The sequence below is a fragment of the Pongo pygmaeus genome, chromosome 9, assembly GCF_028885625.2.
Source record: "Pongo pygmaeus isolate AG05252 chromosome 9, NHGRI_mPonPyg2-v2.0_pri, whole genome shotgun sequence".
Classification (NCBI taxonomy): domain Eukaryota; kingdom Metazoa; phylum Chordata; class Mammalia; order Primates; family Hominidae; genus Pongo; species Pongo pygmaeus.
The window spans coordinates 59,037,346-59,043,345 of NC_072382.2; positions in this window are offsets into that span (position 1 = coordinate 59,037,346).

Genomic DNA, 6,000 nt, shown 5'->3' on the forward strand with positions numbered 1-6,000 from the left:
GGCATGATCTCGGCTCACTGCAACCTCCACCTCCCAGGTTCAAGTGATTCTCCTGCCTCTGCCTCCCAGTAGGTGGGATTACAGGTGGCCGCCATCACTCCTGGCTAATTTTTTGTATTTTTAATAGAGACAGGGTTTCGCCATGTTGGCCAGGCTGGTCTCAAACTCCTTACCTCAAGTGATCCGCCCACTTCGGCCTCCCAAAGTGCTGGGATTACAGGCATAAGCCACCATGCCTGGCCAGAAATAATTTTCCTTAAACGTTTTTAGCATCACTTATTGTTTATAGGTTTAAAAACAAAAACCAAATGCTATTGCTGAGAAGTCAGATGTTATTCTGATTCCCACTCCTTTGTAACTTGGTGGTTTGTTTTTTTCTTTCTTGACTCAATGCTTTCAGGATCATCTTATTAGTGCTTGATGTTCTGAAATTTGCAAAAATACCTTGGCTTTTATTTTTTTCATGTTTTGCAAGGAACTCAGTGAACTATTTCAGTCTGAAAATTGTCTTGCAGTTCTAGGAAATTTTCTTGAATTATTCCTTTAATAATTTCTTCCCCACTATTTTCTGTGTTCTCTTTGCAAAACTCATTATTTGTACATTAGACTTTCTGGAACTCCCACCATGGCCGATTTCAAGTTACTAATAGGATGTTACAACCAGGGGTTAGTATGAGATGCTCAGGAGCAGACCATTACATCGTATCTCTCCTCTGCAGATGTAACAGACATAAATGACTTGGAGACCATGGATAATAGTTAAATGGTGTGAAATAATTAGAAAGTGGTGAGTTCTAAGGATTTACTATGCTTGTTTTGAATATACTTTATCTGCGAGTTTATATGATTTTTAATGCCTGTGTTTAACTGGCTTGCAGCATTCCTGAAAGCTTGAGAGTTGCCTCTTGCGAGCCCATACAAACCAGCCCCAGCGCACCACTGCTCAGAGTTCATCCTTGTTCCCTGTTTTTTTTTTTTGGAGGTAGAGTCTTGCTCTATCCCCCAGGATGGAGTGCAGTGGCATGATCTCAGCTCACTGTAACCTCCACCTCCCAGGTTCAAGTGATTCTCCTGCCTCAGCCTTTTGAGTAGCTGGGATTACAGGTGCCTGACACCACGCCTGGCTAATTTTTGTATTTTTAGTAGAGACGGGGTTTCGCCATATTGGTCAGTCTGGTCTTGAACTCCAGACCTCAGGTGATCTGCCCACCTCGGCCTCCCAAAGTGTTGGGATTACAGGCATGAACCACTGCGCCCGGCTTTGCAGTGAGTATTTTGTAAGTATGGTAGTTTCCCCCCTTTTTCATGGTTTCCTTTATCCATGGCCAACAGTGGGCTGAAAATATAAAATGGAAAATTCTAGAAATAATTCATAAATTTAAAAATAACTTATGACAGCATATTGTTATAATTGTTCTATTTTATTATTAGTTGCTAATTTCTTACTGTGCCTAATTTATAAATCAAATGTTATCATAGGTATGTATGTGTAGAAAAAAAATAGCACATAAAAGATTCTGTACTGTCCACAGTTTCGGGCAACCACTGGGGCCTTGGGACATACCCTCTGTGGACAATGGGGAACTACCATATTGTCTCATTTAGTCCTCATGGTCGCTCTATGAGGTAGATAGTATTAGCCTCTCCATTATTCAGAAGAAACTGAGGCACAAAAGGTAAAGTAGGCGGACAATTTGACACACTGGTGAGATGGAAAAGCCATAAGGGAGGCTGGGTGGCACTCCCTCCTGTTATCCCAGCACTTTGGGAGGCCGAGGTGGGCAGATCACTTGAAGTCAAGAGTTCAAGACAAGCCTGGCCAACATGGTGGAACCCCGTTTCTACTAAAAATACAAAAATTAGCCAGGCGTGGTGGCGTGTGCCTGTAATCCCAGCTCCTCGGAAGGCTGAGGCACAAGACTTGCTTGAACCCAGGAGGTGGAGGTTGGAGTGAGCTGAGATTGTGCCACTGCACTCTAGCCTGAGCAACAGTGTGAGACTCGGTCTTAAAAAAAAAAAAAAAAGAAAAAGTCATCATGGAGGAGCAGAAAGTGAAGCCATGGTCACATGAAATTGCCTAAGGATAGAAGAGTGCAGCTTCCTTCCCATCTTACCTCCATTGCACCCAGCTGGGCCCCTCTCAGGCCTGCCCTCCTGGCAGTAAATGGTGTGCCTGGGTCCACCTCGGGTGTGGTAGACTGTATGGCCACAACAGGCCAGATTCAGTGGCTCATGCCTGTAATCCCAGCACCTTGGGAGGCCAAGGCAGGAAGACCTCTTGAGGCCGGGAGTTTGAGATCAGCCTGGGCAACACAGTGAGACTCACATCTCTACAAAAAATAAAAAAGTTAGCTGGATTTTTTCTTTCCAGAACTTGGAAGGCTGAGGTGAGAGGATTGCTTGAACCCAAGAGTTTGAGGCTGCAGTGAGCTATGATTGGGACAGAGGGACCCTGTCTCTGGAAAAAAAAAAAAAAATGACCACAACAAAATCTGTCCCACTTGTCTTCTTGAACCTTACTGCTCTCCAATCAAGACGTGGTGTCTAATTCCTCTCCCTATCAACATGGCAGGCTGTGGCTGGCTGTAACAATAAAATTCAGCTGAAGTGACAGTTGAGGAATTCCGAGACCAGGGCAGAAAACGCCTTGTTGCCTGGGACACTCACGTCTGGGATCCTGAGTTGCTGTGCAGACCCACCCCGAGGCCTCCATGCTGTGAGGAAGCCTCAGCCATGTGTGGGTGCTCTGGAAAACAGCCATGGTGGAGGTCCCATGTGACAGCCAGCACTAACCACCAGGCTCCTGAGTGAAGATACCTCCACATGATACCTGCCTCCAGAGCCTTTGAGTCACCCCAGCCACTCAATCTTCCCAGCTGAGACTACAGACATTCTGGAGTACAGAAGCCACTCCTGTAGTACCCTATCTGAATTCTTTTTTTTCTTTCGTAGAGACCGGGGTCTCCCTATGTTGCCCACGCTGGTCTCAAACTCCTGGGGTCAAGCAGTTATCCTGCCTTGGCCTCGCAAGTGCTGGGATTACAGGCATGAGCCACTGCACCTAGCCCTGAATTCTTGATTTACAGAATCCTTGAGCATAATCAAATGATTGTTTTAAACCACTAGGTTTTTGGGGTAATTTGTTTCACAGCAAAAGTAAGGAGAACATTTTGTTGAGGAGAAAGAGGCTGTGTTTCTATGGTCCTACGGCTGCTGGAGGGACAGGGGAGAAGCTTTCACTTGCCTCTCCCCGTTTACCATGCCTCCCTGCTCTCATCTCATCTCAGCCTGTACTGGAATTACCTGTGGATGTGTCTGTCTGCCCTACCAGACGACTGTGAGCCCCTGTGGGGGAGGATGGCAGAAACTATCTTGGTTGCCTCATATTCCCAGTGCCCAGCACAGCGCCTGGCACATAAGATAATCGGCAGATCCTTGCTGGGTACATGCACAGTGGTTGGTCTGATGTTTATTTCCCAGTTAGAACTGCTGGCAGTGGGGATCCCAAACCTTTTCCAAGGACTTCGTGGGAGCTGGAAGGAAGCTCTTGCTGGCTGCCTCCCACAGAGGCATATGATTGGACTGAAAGCAAGTTTTCTGAAAGCATTCTGGTGAATACAACATTTTGATTGAAATAATGATTTGATTGAAAATGAGTATTTCCCAGTTGCTGTTTTTTTTTAATATATATAATGTTGGTCATTTTCATGCTTCATCAAGCAATTTTCAATGCTTTAAGAGTTTTTAAGCATTTTTGTCCTTTTCCTGAACTTTTCAGGGGTTTTCCCTAATTATTTGTAATTTGTTTTTAGCCTACTTTTACTGTTTTTCAATATTTGTAATAGTACAAAGTTGGAACTGCCTAACTGATTAGTGGGCTACTTAAATTAAGGTATGAAATATACCTCAATATATTAACATATATACAATAATTCCATTTTTGTTAAAAAAAATTATGCACAAACATACAAATATCTAGAAAGATATCCACCAATACTTCTTGACCAGGAGGCATTCATTGGGATACTCCCAGAAGACTTTTAATAAATCGTGATTTCTTTTCTTTTTGAGACCGAGTCTTACTCTGTTGCCCAGGCTGGAGTGCAGTGGCGTTAGCTCACTGCAACCTCTGCCTCCCGGGTTCAAGTGATTCTCGTGCCTCAGCCTCCCGAGTATCTGGGACTACAGGCACCCGCCACCACACCCGGTTAATTTTTCTATTTTTAGTAGAGATGGGGTTTCACCATGTTGGCCAGGCTAGTCTCGAACTCCTGACCTCAGGTGATCCGGCTGCCTCGGCCTCCCAAAGTGTTGGGATTACAGGCGTGAGCCACTGCTCCTGGCCTAAAATACTGATTTTTTTTTTTTTTTTTTTGACACAGAGTCTTGCTCTGTTGCCCAGGCTGGAATGTAGTGGTGCAATCTCGGCTCACTGCAGCCTCCCCATCCCGGGTTCAAGCAATTCTCCTGCCTCAGCCTCCTGAGTAGCTGGGACTACAGGTGAATGCCACCATGCCTGGCTAATTTTTGTGTTTTTAGTAGAGAGGGGGTTTCACCATGTTGGCCAAGCTAGTCTGAAACTCCTGGCCTCAAGTGATCTGCCAGCCTTCGCCTTGCAAAGTGCTGGGATTACAGGTATGAGCCACCGTGCCCATCCTAAAATACTGATTCCTTCATGCCTGTAATCGCAGCACTTTGGGAGGCTGAAGTGGGAGGATCGTTTGAGTTCAGGAGTGTGAGACCAGCTTGGGCAAAATAGTAAGACTGTCTCAACAAAAAGTAAAAAAATTAGGCCAGGTGCGGTGGCTCATGCCTGTAATCCCAGCACTTTGGGAGGCCGAGGCTGGCGGATCACGAGGTAAGGAGTTCAAGACCTGTCTGGCCAACGTGGTGAAACCCCATCTCCACTAAAAATACAAAAAAATTACCCGGGTATGGTGGCGGGCACCTGTAATCCCAGCTATTCGGGAGGCTGAGGCAGGAGAATTACTTGAACCCAGGAGGTGGAGGTTGCAGTGAGCCGGGATCGCACCATTGCACTCCAGCCTGGGTGACAGAGCAAGACTCCATCTCAAGGGAAAAAAAAAAAAAAATTACTAATGGTGGCACATGCCTATAGTCCCAGCTACTCGGGAGGCTGAGATGGGAGGATTGCTTAAGCCTGGGAGATCAAAGCTGCAGGGAGATCACTACTACACTCTAGCCTGGACCACAGAGCAAGACTCTGTCTCTGAAAAGTAAAAACAGTTTTGTTTTTTTTTTTGGGACGCAGCCTTGCTCTGTGGCCCAGGCTGGAATGCAATGGCACAATCTCGGCTCACTGCAACCTCTGCCTCCTGGGTTCAAGCGATTCTCATGCCTCGACCTCCCAAGTAGCTGAGATTACAGGCACATGCCACCATGCCCAGCTAATTTTTGCATTTTTAGTAGAGAGGGGGTTTCACTATGTTGCCCAGGCTGGTCTTGAATTCCTGACCTCAGGTGATCCATCCACCTCGGCCTCTCAAAGTACTGGGATTACAGGCGTGAGCCACTGTGCCTTGTCACTAAAAAATATTTTTTAAAAATTGGTTCCTTTACTCCAGAAAGGGAAGAAGAAGAGATAGATAGGTAGGTAGGCAGATAGATCAGATAGATAGATAGATAGATAGATAGATAGATAGATAGATAGATAGATAGATAGATAGAGATTCTTGAGCTCTGTCTGGGAAAGCAGAAATCTGCTAGGATGGCGAGTGGGTTGGGAGTGGGGAACCAGACATCCGTATTTTTAAAAGGCATCTAGGATTGGGACCCCTAACTTAGAATCACAGAAGAGTAAACCAAGTAGGTACTTAATTCAGTCCTCATTTTGTGTATGGGTGAGTTAGACTTCAAGAAGGGACTTGCTCAGGGTCACACAGTGGGAGGGATGACAAGGACTGGAGTCCAGGCCTCCTAGCTCCTGGTCTAGTTGCCCTTTCCTCTTTGTTCTTGCTCCAGGTGTGAAAAGAAATTGTC